This window comes from Agelaius tricolor, unplaced genomic scaffold (assembly GCF_023055355.1).
Source record: "Agelaius tricolor isolate 1412-34295 unplaced genomic scaffold, bAgeTri1.0.p SCAF_19, whole genome shotgun sequence".
Classification (NCBI taxonomy): Eukaryota; Metazoa; Chordata; class Aves; order Passeriformes; family Icteridae; genus Agelaius; species Agelaius tricolor.
In genome coordinates, this window is record NW_027269279.1 from 14,140,772 (window position 1) to 14,154,702 (window position 13,931).

The window sequence follows — 13,931 nt, forward strand, 5'->3', positions numbered from 1 at the left end:
GCATTCTGAGCACAAAGCATGACTTTGCACACAGACAGATGGGAAGGGAGGGGAATATAGAGAGGCATCGAGCAAATGGTTATCAACTTGTGTTTTGGTACTCGAGGAGAACTGTCTGAGCACAAAGATGTCTAAGACTGACAGCCTTGATAAATGACACCCCAAGAACTTCCCAAGTCTAGAAAACAGAGACACAACTCCCCCTAAATGACATGAGAGAACACTGTACACCCAAAGAGCCACTTGGCCCCCAGGAGTCTCCCCTGTGGTGAAATCTCCTCCTGGAACCACAGAACCACTGAGGTTGGAAAAGACCTCCAAGACCATTGGGTCCAACCTGAGCCCATCACACCTTGTCACCCAGCCCAGAGCCCTGGGTGCTACATCCAGGCTTTCCTTGGACTCCTCCATGCATGGGGATTCACCACCTCCCTGGGCAGCCCCTGACAATGTCTGACCACCCTTTCTGGGAAGAAATTCCTGCTGATGTCCAACCTGAAACTCCCGTGGCAGAGCATGAGGCCTTTCCCTCTCATCCTGTCCCTTGCTCTGTGGGAGCAGAGCCTGACTCCCATCAGCTGTCCCCTCCTGTCAGGGAGTTGTGGAGAGCCAGAAGGTCCCACCTGAGCCTTCTCCTCTCCAGGCTGAGCCCCCTCAGTCCCTCCCACAGGACCCACTCAACAGATCACATTTCTTCACCCTCCTGCTTCACACTGGCAGGATTTCTAACTGACTTTATGACCTGCTCCTAAATATGAACCCAACCACTGAGAAAAGTCTTTATTTGAAATAGTAAATTCTATTTTCCTCTTCCCTTTACCTCTCCAGCCTTTCCTTCCCCAACACAAAGATGAGCAGAATGGTGTTCTGGGGTCCTGGTCTCTTCCCTTCCCCTGCCAGCAGGGACTATGCCCAAAGCTGGGAGGAGGACTGCTCACAGCAGCTTATCACTGCAACAGCCTCATAATGAGGGATTATTCAGGGGTTGCTTTTTATGCTTACAGGAATGGGGCTGAACGAGCTGTTGAGGAAGCAGCAGTTACAAGCAGCAAATTACACCAGGGCAGAGTCCAATAAACACAATTTGACTGGGCCTTGTCCTCTTTGTCCCTGTACTTTGTCCCTTCTGGTTTCAGACAGCTGGCCCTGCCACTCTCCGAGCAGTTTTATGTTAGGAAATGCTCCCTTTCCCTGCATCCTGCCCAGTGACTGTTGCCAGATTTGGGCCTTTCTTCACTGTACAAGACGTTCTATCTTTACACATTAAAAAAATCCCAAAAGCTGTTACTTTGCAATATATGAGGTTATCAAATATGTGCTGTGTCCCAGAGTTAAAGCTGAATAATTCAAATAGCAAGTAAAACCAAAAATTAGCATCTAAAGTTTAGTCCCAAGACTGCCTTTAAAGAGAAGTGGTGTTAGCTGCTATCACATTGCACAAATATCAAGAATTTAATTTTCTGCATTTCCGTGTTTGTTTTGCAGCCTGCATGTTCAGAGAAATTATTTAAATGATTATTTATTACACCACAGATTTTGGCAGCTTTCTCTGAAGAATTAATAGCAAAGCATTTAATAAAATTACCCACTCAACTGACTATTTCAGACAAGGTATGAGAAAGTGTCATCTGATAATGACAGCTGTTCATTAATGCTGTAGGGGTCTATCAGATTAACAGTGAAGAAAATTTCTGAAACTAAAAGTGAGATTCTGAGAAAGCTTAGGAGAACTCCTGAAACCTTTCAGAAGCCAGAAATAGGAACATGAACTCTGGGGCTGTTAGTCAGTCCCCTCATGTCTAATTCCTAACTACAAACTTTGTTGTTGGAAGGACTTTGTCCTTCTTGCTTGAAAGTTTGGAGGAGTTTTTAGAATGGAAAAGCCACTATTACACTTCCTGCTGACCTTTACAGTCACCCCAGTACTGGGGGAGCTGTGGGGAGCCCAAAGTGGGAGACAGAAACGCTGCTCAAACCTGTGCCCATGGCTCCATGGCAAGCAGAGCCCTCCCTGGGCTGGCAGCTCATGGATGGAGCAGCCTCAGACACCAGGGAGGAGATGGAGAAGGCTCAGGGCAGGCAATGAATGCCCAATGGATGTGCTCAGCTTGGAGGACTGGTGTTAAAAGCTTCTGGCAGAATCTTATACAGCTGCATTTTCAAAGAGCAGAAGGGAGATTTTCTTTGGGCAGTGAGAACGCTGAGCAAATTACCTCAAATTTAAGTTCTTGCTCCAAAAAGAAAAGGAGAGGTGTTTTCATCTCATTATCAGGAAATATTAATGCTTTTTAAATAAAGGAAGAGGGTTTAAAAATAGGTTTTTAGGAAAAAAATAGGAACATTTTGGTCTTGAAAAACAGTTTCAAGTTTGTTAGAACTCTAAATCACTAGAAGGTCCCCAAAGCACCGAGGCTCTGCAATCCTACCAAGTACCACCACATGGTTGTTTCATTTTATTTTAACATTTCCTTTCAATAGATCTTGTTATTAGACAGATCACAACAACAAAGCAACCTTTTAAATCTTCCAAGCTGAGTGCTTAATAGGATGAGGATAATTTTTCCTACTCTAGGTGGTCATTAAGTAATAAATACTTGATTGAAATTTTAAGAAATGCTTTGCTGTTCTTTGAAATCCAGCTGGAAGCAGAGTAGCTTCCATTTGAAACTGTATTTTAGTTAACCTGCTCTCTGCCACATTGCATTTCAGTGTCCAAAGCTGTGCTTTCCTAAGGAAAAAGAACCCAAAGGTAAAGCATTACACCAGTCTGTAACTTTCACAAAGTAGCAACATTTGATAACATTGTAAAACACCAGACTTGCCTTTTAACCTACACTTCACTTTTGTAAATTACTGACAATGAAACAAAGCACTAAAGACTCATTTTTTGTTTGAAGTTCATCTTTAAAAAAAAAAAAAAAGGTTTGAATAAGTGGAAAAACCTTTCTTGGGTGGCAATCCCTGAAGTAAATATGGAGACAAAAATAAGGAGGAATCATCCACAAGATGAGTTCATTAAAACTGATAGATGTTTGTGGTTTCAGGGGGGTTTAAACTCAGCTTTTCTTGGGAAGAATTCAAATTAACAGGACTGTGATTTCCAGAGACTAAAAATGCACAACACAATGTGAGACCTGCTTGAACAAACTCTTATCCATTTTTAACAGCTTCCAACCAAGTCTGGGAGCAGCGAGGAGCTCCAGTGGCAGAACAACCTGCTGACAAACAGCACTGAGACCCAGAGCTGGTACTGGTACCCTGAGGAGCAGCTGGAATTGCTTCCAAACACAGCCAGGTAGGGACTCCAGCAAAGCAAAGCACTGCCAGCCCCTCCCTGGTGGGAAGGCAGCAAACAGGAGGGGGAAGGAGAGGGAGAATCAGGCAGATCCCTGAGCATCACACACTGAATGACACAGGCACAAACTGCAGCTCCTGGTTAATTATCTGAATGTGAGCCCAGTGACTTCTGTGGAACTTTAAACCATGGCTGACTGAAATCTCAAAAAACAACTGGTAAATATATGCAGAAGGTTGAGCCTACACATTGTAAAGAGTTTATCCTGCTTGTTTATTCTGCAAATGGAAACTGGCAGCTCCAAGCAAAGGACTCAGAAGGCTCAAACACTCCAACTCCTGCCTCTGCTTCCAGGATTTTTCCAGGCAGGTAAGGGAAGGCAGATACTCAGAAGACCTTTATTTTTATATTTCTGAAACAGAACTCTGATCCCAAAATAGATAGTTCAGGGGAAGATTACCAGGTAATTGAAAGTCACCAAAGAAGAAAAGCCAGCAAGAACACTGGAGTTTACAACCTGGTAAGAATAGACATTTTCATGGAGAACTCTGAGATTTGTATTGGGCTTAAAGTTTGTTAAATTTACTTTTGTAAAAGGAAGGGAAGCAAAGAGCAATGCAGTGTGAGCTGTTTCTTTTTCCACCCGCATGGAGCAGGTATGGATGGGCATCACAGGGCTACTCCACCTTCCCTCCAGAGCATCTCCCTGACCCAAGAGCTGAAAGCTTCTCCCTGACAATTTGGGTTATGTTGTTCACTCCCATTTTGCTCTAAACTCATGGATGTTCCCTACATGCTGCCTTTGCTTCCCTCCATCATTTCATCTCCTTTCTGCCACCGTTTTCAGCCCTCTTCCCTGCACTCCATCCCATGCACTCCTTCCATCCCACCTCATCCTCTGTAATTCATGTCTTTTACTTCTATTTCTGTGCTGCAATTTTGGGAAAATCTTGCTTCTTTTGCCCAGCTCTTTGTGGTCACAGCTGCATGAATTCTGATGGGGTAGAGCAGACTTTCCCAAGAAAGGTGTTGCTCTGTTCCACCAGCTGCAGTGGGGGAGATAAAGGGGTGTATCCCAAGTGCAAGTTAAGACTAGGGGTGCCTCAAGAAGGAACATGATTAATGCAGGACACCACCTTAAACACATTATTTCTGCTCTAAAACAGTTCTCAGAAATATGATAATGACACTCTCCTTTAATGGAAAAGAGGCATTTAATTTAATAATTCTGCTATCCCAGGAAGACAAGTAGATTCTGTTCCCTTTTTTATCACTATGGCAACTCTCTAAGATACTGGAATCTATTACTGAGTGTGGATAGGAAATAGGCTATTTCACTCGACTCTCATAAGCCAAGGAATGTACAAACTTCCAAGCTGAAAACCCCCCCAGCACTTAAAACCTTTGTTCAGCTGCCTTGGACTACAGGAGCCATCACACTGCAGTGCTCTGAGCAGCAGCTGTGGGAGGTGCTTCTCCTGTTTTACTTCTTATTCTCTTCAAAGCAGAACAGCAATTCCATTTCCTCTAGTTCCTGGAGTTTCATAGATTTCCTAGAGGAAGCCTGTGACCAAACCCACAAACCTCACCTGAGGGTGCAGCTCAGAGGTGATGTGACAGGTGAGAAGTTCACCAATCTACTCCTGCAGACACCTTTCAGAGCAGACTGGATCTCCACACTGTGCTGTTCCTTCTGCTTTTAAAGCTTCCTTTTTCCCTCCCTTCTTTAGCAACACTGGCACACCACTTCCTTCCTCCCAGCATCAGGGGATGAATTCTGCTCCCTCTTGTACACCAAGTGTTCAGGCTGTAAAGAAACTCCACCCTTCCCTCCTCCTTTAAGTTTTGCTCAACTGTCCCCTCACCTCCAGCAGCACAGCTCTCCCTCCTGCAGTCAGGGTACTCCAGCACCACATTCCTCCCAGGACATGTAAGCAACACAAACCCCACTCCCTGTTACAAGCACATCATTTCCTACTCCCTTTTTTAGCTTCCTCTCCAAGACACTGTCAGAAACCTCACAACTGCATGCAGCAATGCTCCTTGCAATCCCTTTTCCTTTGGGAAATTCTGCTCTCCTCTGTTGCCCCAGCCCACTTTTCACTCCAGGGTTTCCAAATTTAATAAAAGGTCTGGCAGGACAGACTGAGTTCAGCCTCAATTTTCCTGTGAGAGAGAAAGGACCTGCATTTGCAGGCATGTGCCAAGGAGCAGCACCCACCTCTGATAATGCTCCTGGGTTTGTATCTTATACCACCACTTCCTACCTAAGGTTAATGCCATAATTATCTTTTTTTTAAATTAGCTGGTCCAGACAGATTAGTCAAAAAACCCCAAAAACTACCCAAACCAAACACTCAAAGCAACAAACTTATCTCCAAGTTAAGTGTTGATTGTCATTAAGTTTTGAAGCACTGACTCTGTACAAAAATGGAAGAAGGTTACTCTGGCCAAGTATTTAAAACCAAAACAATACCATGAGATTTGGACTGAGCTGACAACAGAAAAAATACTAAAAGGTTGATATGAGAATCAAAGAACTCAAAGCAGCATGGGCTCAGTGGAAAATAAGCCTGGCTGAAGTAATCTGATTATGATCCAATCCTATAAAATAAAAATAGTTATCATTAATATTCAATTCAGTATCTGCTGGATTTTTTGACTAGAAAACAGCCTGGAAAGAAAGGAAGCAAACGAGACAAGCTTGGCCAGACTTTAAAAGTCATGAATCTGCAAAATGCTTGAAGAAGAACAAATGTGAGCTCTCAATATGCCAGCAGGAGGGATGAAAAGACAATTGGATAAGGGGAAAGTGCCATCATTATGTGTCTGGAGTGATGGGAATGCTGCTGCAACAAGGACCAACACGCTGTAGTAGTTCAGGAATGACAGGTAAAAATGACAGAATCCAGAGAGGCCTCAAGTAGTGTTCAAAGAACTAATGGGCATGGCCAAAGACAGGATAATTGCAATCTAATAGCCTAATTAATTTAGCTTACTATTTAAGCTTATTAATTTGCTTATGTTATTAAGGCAAGGGCTGATGTAATTCTTAAGTACTGATTTTGAGAATAAAAAGGTGATAACACAAATATTTTCTATTTAGCAAAGACAGATCAACAGGTAGGAGCTGAAGCTCTGTAGCTTCAGAGCCAAAATTAGAAAACAATGGAAGTGACTACCACTGAAATTGTTAAGATTGCATTAATGTTTTAATTAAATAGTGTGCACTTCTACTCATCAACAGGAGTTAGTCCACAAAAATCATAAGGCCTCTAATCAGAGATACCCTGTCTTTGTACCACTGTTATTTCCATATGCTCTAGTCCTTATAAAATGGAAAAGATAATTACAAATTCTCTTCTGCTTATCCAGAGACAACACCAAAAGATGAAAAGAAAAAATTATCTCTGGAAGCAAAAATAATCTGAGACTCTGACTAGAATCCATTACCCAAACTCAGGTACCAGAGTCCAGGAAGGCAGAGGTATAGGACAGAAGGCAATAAATGAATCAAACTATTGCACCCTCCTGTGTACCCCAGAACTGTCACTGAGCATGGCTGAGTGCAGCTCCAGGTGATGGCTCCTGTAAAGACATGAGATCACACACAGGATGGACTCCAGCACAGAATTCCATCCACTCACTCAATCCTGCAGCAATTAAGTTGCCTCTTCAGACTGACATTGATTGCAGGATCACAAACCAGTTATACTGTTAGTCAGGCATCCTAGGGAAACTGCACATCCTCCCCCTTCCTGAGATCAATTTTTCTCTAATCACTTTAGAAATCACTGGTCAATTTGACCCATTTTTCTTAATGGCCTCAGAGATAATTAAGTTCCCAAGATTACCGAGCAGAGATGGACAGGTAGATTATGACACAGTCCTGGTTCTGGCCAGGACAGATTTATTTTTTGCAGTAGCTGGAAGGGGGCACCTCCAGGACACAGAGGTTATTTTGTACCACTTCCCATCACAGCTGAGGGCAGGGGAAAGGGAGTTTCTCCCAGGGAGAAGGGGTTTTCTGAGCATTTTGCATGTGAATCATTCACCTCTCTTTGTTTTCTTATCTCACTGCTGTTTCTTGCTCTAATCTGAACCCGTGATCTTTGCCTTTTGTGCCTCTCTCCTCTCCAGCCCACCGCAGGGGGAGGTGGTCAGGGACAGTCTCAGCTGGAGCACAAATTGGGGAATCCCATTCTTAAAGCACAACAGCCTTATCTGGCACCCAGCGAGGCTCGAGGGTTGAGATAACAACAGATCTGCAGAATCGAGCTGGAAACAAATTTATCTGAGCATTTGCTGTATGAGGTATGGAGCCGCTGGTCACAGGGCTGCTTTGTCTGCTCGAATGGGTGTGGTACCTAACCTGCTCCCTTTAGTGCCCATCATGGTGCTCTTTTCAGAGCAGGAGAGGCAGCAGGATGCCTTTGCTGCTGTCCTGTATCAGTTTAAGGCACGATAACATCGAGAGCAATCAGGGCCATTTGGGATGGGTGTTCAGTGCTGCTCTCCTGCCCTCACCTCGGCACTGCCTTTGGGAATCCATTAATAACTGTGCACAGTCCGTGGGGGAACAGGAGAGATTGGTTTTCCCCAGCTTTCTACCCCCATTTCCGCCTTCAGGCCTGTTACAAAAGTTTTTTAGAGTTTTTCATTTCCCTCGGATGTTAAGTACACAATGCATGTGGTGGAAGTTTGCATGGAGGGCACCATGGCCATAGGCCAGCACTGGCAATGAAGTCAGTGAAATGAGAACAGGGCTTCATGGGACTCCTTAACTCTGGCAATATGAAGATCACCTTCTTCCCTCCCTACCAACCTGTGGAAGGACTGACCAAGACTGTGGACACATCAGATGGAGCAAACTAGAAAGTTCAAGTCCCACATGGACACCAGCAGGGACCAGAATCTCTGCTACTGGGAGCAAGCTGCCCCCAGCTTGAGAGGGAACACACCACAAGGTAACCTCTGCTTCTTCCTGCATGGTCACAGAGAGGACATGGAGAAGTGGGATGAAAATCCCACCTCTGCCCTGGCAGCATGAGCATGAGAGTTGAGAGGAAGAACAACCACCACAGGAAGTTCTTCAAGGATAAATGCCCCTCCAGTTTCCTGTGGGCACATCCTCAGACAGAATGAAGGGCTAATGTTATTTCACATCCTCTTAAAGAGGCCTCTGGCTCATATTCGTAACAAACAAGTACCATGATCAGAACTAGAGTGGCCCTGCTCCCCAGCCAGTGGAGAAAAGGGACTGTAGGATCTCTTGTACTGTGTGGATCCATGGCACAGCACATCAGGCACACAAGAATATAAGGCTTTAGTTGACACTGGCACACAATGTCCCCTGATGCCACTGAGGTCCATAGGGGCAGAATCAATCTCTGTGTTTGAGGAGGTGGCAGGGGGATCCCAGCAGCCAATTGTACTGAAAGCTGAAGTGAGCTTGACTGGGAAGAAATGGCAAAACACTCCATTGTGACTGGCTCAGAAGCACCAGGTATCCTTGGCATGGGTCACCTCAGGAGAGGGTATTTCAAGGTCCCAAAAGGGAATCATTGGGCTTCAAGAAGAGCTGCTATGGAGACAGAGAGAATTTGACAGCTGAATTCCTTGTCTGGTCTCTCAGAGGACCCTTCTGCTGTGAAACTGAGGAGGGATGAAGAACAACAAGCACTGATCACTACCACAACAGTGTCCTGGTGGCCACATGGCACCAGCCAGCCCTGCAGAACCCCATCCATGGAGGGGCTGTGGATTGGAGAGCTCAGCCAGACCTGCTCACCCTTCAGTAGCCCTACACAACCAGTGTGTCAGTCCAGTGCAAAGTGCAGACTGACAGAGGACTGGGGTGGCCTGAAGGAAGTCACAGCAGTACTGGGAGCTGGACATGCCCCAGGGGGAGAAACACAGCTCCACTACTTGTCACAGACTGATCCAGACTGCACTGGAAAGGGTGAGGCTCCCGAACATTTACAGCACATTGGTGACATCATAGCATGGGAGAACAGGGCACAGGGGGGTTTTGATAAAGGGGAGAAGATAATCCAAACCCTCCTGAAGGCTGGTTTTGCCATAAAGCAAGGTATGGTTAAAGGGCCTCACTGTAGGTTTTTGGAGGATGCACATCCCAGAGTACAGTCAGATTGTCAGCTCTCTCCATCTTATGATGCAGAAGAAAAATTATTTCAAGTGGAGCAACACTTGAAAGTGAACAACAACAAGCTTTGAACAGATCAAACAAGAGCTTGTTCAAGCAGTAGCCCCTGGGCCAGTCAGGACAGGACAGGATGTAAAAACCTTGCTCTGCAGTCAGGGAGAATGGTCCTTCCTGGCAAGTCTGATAAAAAGTACCTGGGGAGACTTGAGGATGACCCCATGGGTTCTGGAGTCAGGGATACAAAGATCCAAGGCCTGGGACACCCAAACTGAAAAAGATCCTGGCAGCCTATGAACAGGTTTGAGCTTCTTCCAAAGTGACTGATCCTGAAGCACAGCTTCTCCTGGAACCCTGACTACCAGTGCTGGCTTGGATGTTCAAAGGAAAAGTGCCTTTCTCACATCATGCCAAGTGAGCTCCTGATGCAGTTTGCAACTGGCCAACAGCACACCAGTCCTCCTGCCCTGGAAGACATCTAGGACTGATAGAATCCACAGCCATGGACTAAATGAACTCAACAGACATCTTGGAGGGACAGCCACTGACTACAGAAATGATATCTGTGCTTGTGGGAGATGTGTTTATATATACATATAAATACAGATGTATGTAGCTACTTGGAAGGTGTAGGAATTGAACATGAGTACATGGTATGGAATAAGGGGTAATGTCCTGGTTCCAGCCAGGACAGGGTTAATTTTTTGCAGTAGCCAGGACAGGGCAGGGCCAGGATACTGAGGTTACTCTGTAGCACCTCATGCCATTGCCAAAACCCAGGAGTCTCTTCTGGGGAGAAGGGGCTCCTCCTGATAACCCAGTGAGCCAGCAGGAGGGAGGGGGGTAATGCTGTTCTGAGCATTCTGCACGGGAATCACCTGCCTCTCTCATATACTGTTGCACAATTTTTTACAATATACTTTCATTATTAATAGCCCTTGCTGTTCTTGTTTCTTATCTAATTGCTGCTTCCAGTTAATTGTTGTTATCTCAGCCTGTGATCTCTGCCTTTTCTGCCTCCAATTCTCCCCTCCATCCCACTGCAGGGAAAGGGGGACCGAGTGAGTGGCAGCACGGGTTGGAGAATCTCAGTGGGAGCACTAAATTCAGGAATAAACCACGACAGACTTGCAGACTGACATCTCCATGAAGGAAGGCAGAGACCTCTGCCATCACTCTCTGCATTAGCAGCAGACACTCACTACCCAGGGCTCTTGAGGAGCCACCACCATTGCCAGCATTGTCTTGTCAGCACCTCAGAGATTATCTGAGGACACGGGAGGGAGCTGAAAGCTTGACAGGAAACAGTTTAGAAGACCCCCGTGGTGGGGGTGCTGTAAAGAACTGCAGCTTTGACAGTGGCAGTGTGAGGACACACAGCCCCAACCTACTGGGTTGTGCTACTCTGATCTGTTCTGACAATAGAAAAACAGGAAGGTCAGAACCACCTTTTTTTCCTCACCAAACTCTTCCCACGCCTCTGAACCTGACAAAATAACTGTAGGAGGAAGTCACAAAGTCAGCCTTTTAGTGAGCAACCACTATCCCTGTATTATTCTGGACTTAGTCTATGGTATCAAAGCTAAAAACCAATTAAAGTCCCAGATTAATAATTTAAATGATTTCAGAGAACAGAACATGCCTGTCATAGTTAAAGATGAGAGAGAGCAGAGGCATCCTAGATCTGATCTGTTTTGATAAGAGGCCAGATCTTCACAAACTAACAGCAGTGTTGAAGAGTTGCATACGTGAGAGCTTGGCTGTTCAACAGTGTAAATTGCTCTAGTAAAACACATCTGCCACTCACTACTGCTTTCTTCTAAATCCCTGGATTTGCAAGGAAGGACGTTCTCCCCACTTCCTCCTGCTGTATCATTCACACAACCCCGTGTGATACAAAACACTAAGGGCTGAGGAGACAGTAACTATTCCCACCTTCCAGGGCTGCTGTAAAATCAACTCTGATGCCATTTTCTGAATGCCTGAGCTGGAACTTCAAGGTTCCACTTCATCAATAGCCTTAGGCTGAGAGGAGCTGTGCACAAACACCCCAACCTTACACAGCCAGAGCCACTCAGCACCTCATGCTTCACCCAAAATCCCCAATTACATCACTGAGATGTTGGGGACACTTTTCTTTTCTCTCTCTCTCATTTTTATTTTAGAAAACAGATCAAGCTGGCACAAAATGGGAGTTCTGCACTTCCCACTGTGACCTATACATCCAAGCAGTATCCTCTGGGTTCAGCATGAGGAGAACGACTGGGTACAGACCCAGGTACCTGCTCCTGCCTCCAGGCAGTCACTGCCCACTTCACTACAGGACAGGGATGACTCAGAATTTCTGGACATGCCATCCCAAGCACCCTTTACTTTCTTCTTTTATGGGCCTCGCCAAAATCAGCCACTTCATACTCTGTTATTAGATTAAGCCTTTAAATCCCCTGCCATCAAATTACCACACCTACCTCAAATGTGGGCTTTCAACACACGAGTTGGTTACAATGCCCAGCATTTTGTTCCCTTTTTCTCTCTTCTCATCCACTGCAATGTTTTTACAAGCAGCACATCACCTTCCTTGGTTTAAATAGTTTTAACTTTCTTCCTTTGGATGTTTATTCTCTCTCTCAAGACAAGGAAATGGAACAGTTGGGCGTCTCAGCTGCTCAGAAGTTACAAACTGAAGTCTACAAAGTACTGTGAATGAAGGAGTCAATCTTCTCTAGGTAATGGAAGACCTAAGAAATTCAGACTGACAGGCAATTCAGCTGCTTTTAATGCTGTTAGTGACAGTGAAAGAGGACAGGACTGCTTTCAGAATGCTGACTCCTGCTTCCCAGAGAGGTAACACAGAGACAGGGACCTGTGCCCTGCCATCTGCACACTTCAGCAGCAGGTCCCAGGTGAGCAGAACACACAGAGCTCCAGAGCTGGCACCATCCCCTGGAGTTAACCCCTCCTCAGCCCCTGGGTGCTGCTGCCCCAGCTCCCAGCAGTGCTTTGCCCACAAACCCCATACCAAAGAGCAGCTTTCCACCAAGCACAGCCTGAGGACTTTGCTCTTTGGACTCTTATCTCCCTCTGGAATGAGGCCCAAGCCTGCAGCACGAAGCAAGGTCCACCCCAGTGATTAGGGCTCCAGGAGAAGCACAGAAGACAGGTCCATGAGGAATTCATGCTCACTGGGGAAGGGGAAAGACAGCCTTTCTTTACTACACTGGCATCATCTTGCATCTGTTTACTGACAAAAAAAAAGTAAGTCTCTACTAATTGCTATTTCATCCTATAGTAATGTGTTCCAAAGAAAGTCACCATGGCACTTGGAATGTATATGCCAGAGGGACAGATGGAGAGGCAAGGAAAAGATTAATCATTTTATGGCAGAAAGCCAGTGGTGTTACCAAAAAAAAAAAAAAAATTCAGTCCCAGTGCAAGAATCAAGAATGGTGGCAATGATGTTATCAGAGCTGAGGTGAGAGAGCTCACCTAAACCAACCTGCAGGTTTGGCACTTTGACAAAACATGCAGTTCAAAATACTCACTCTGAAGTCAGTAACAAGAAAGCCTTAAAATGTAACATTTCAAGAATTGGATTTGATAATTAAATCATGATCTGGCTACCACTGTCAGAGGAAGCCAAGCTCCAAGTCTCCCATCACTTTAAGCTAATTGCTATAACCAAGGCCTACCACAACAGATTCATGAAGCAATTACTGTCTTGTTCTTCAGCAGTAAATTAACTCAAATTAAAATACTCAAATGTCCAGGAATAACTGTAATTTACTTCATCCTTTATTACTAAAATTTGGTAAAACTAGAAATAAAATTTTAAAAACCCCATTAAAAAAAAGCCAGGTGTTTTATTACCACTTGTAAAAAGATGTGAAATTCTCTTCCAAGCATTTCACAGAGGCCAAAGAAGAACTTCAGTATTCCAAGGCCTTTAAAAAAAATGAACCCATGTTTCCCCACAATTACTGAAATACAAAATACAAAATTTCATGGGAAAACCTTCTTTACAAATGACTGGATATAGAGAGAACAGATTCTTAATACATTTAACTGGAAATGAACTTTTCCCAGGAAAAGAAAACCAAATGATCATATGCTTACACTGAATACATGCCTGAAGAAAGAAAATGGCTCCAAAATTCTGCACAAGCCTGAGTACAAACACAAGGAAATCTACTACAATTCCTGCACTCAGTATCACTCTTGTACTTATGAAGCAAAATAAAGCTGAGGTTTACTTTGTAATGAGTGTCACCTCTGCAAACAACAACTTCAAAGCTCTAATGAATAATTAGCCACAATTGATCAATGCATTCCAATTGCTTCAAGAGCTTTTATAAGTGCCAAGCAGAGCAAGTGGCTTTCTTCAGATAAACAAAAATTATTCTTAGTATACAAGAACAGAAACTTAACCAGAACCACAAAATTAACTGTAGATGTTTCAAAGGTTTGTTTCATCAA

At 44.6% G+C, this 13,931-nt stretch overlaps 1 protein-coding gene across 7 annotated transcripts in view; it reads right to left on the reverse strand.

Annotated features, from left to right (window-relative positions):
- CREBBP (CREB binding protein) overlaps positions 1–13,931 on the reverse strand; it is a 97,926-nt gene that overhangs the window by 59,493 nt on the left and 24,502 nt on the right. The window lies entirely within an intron of this gene.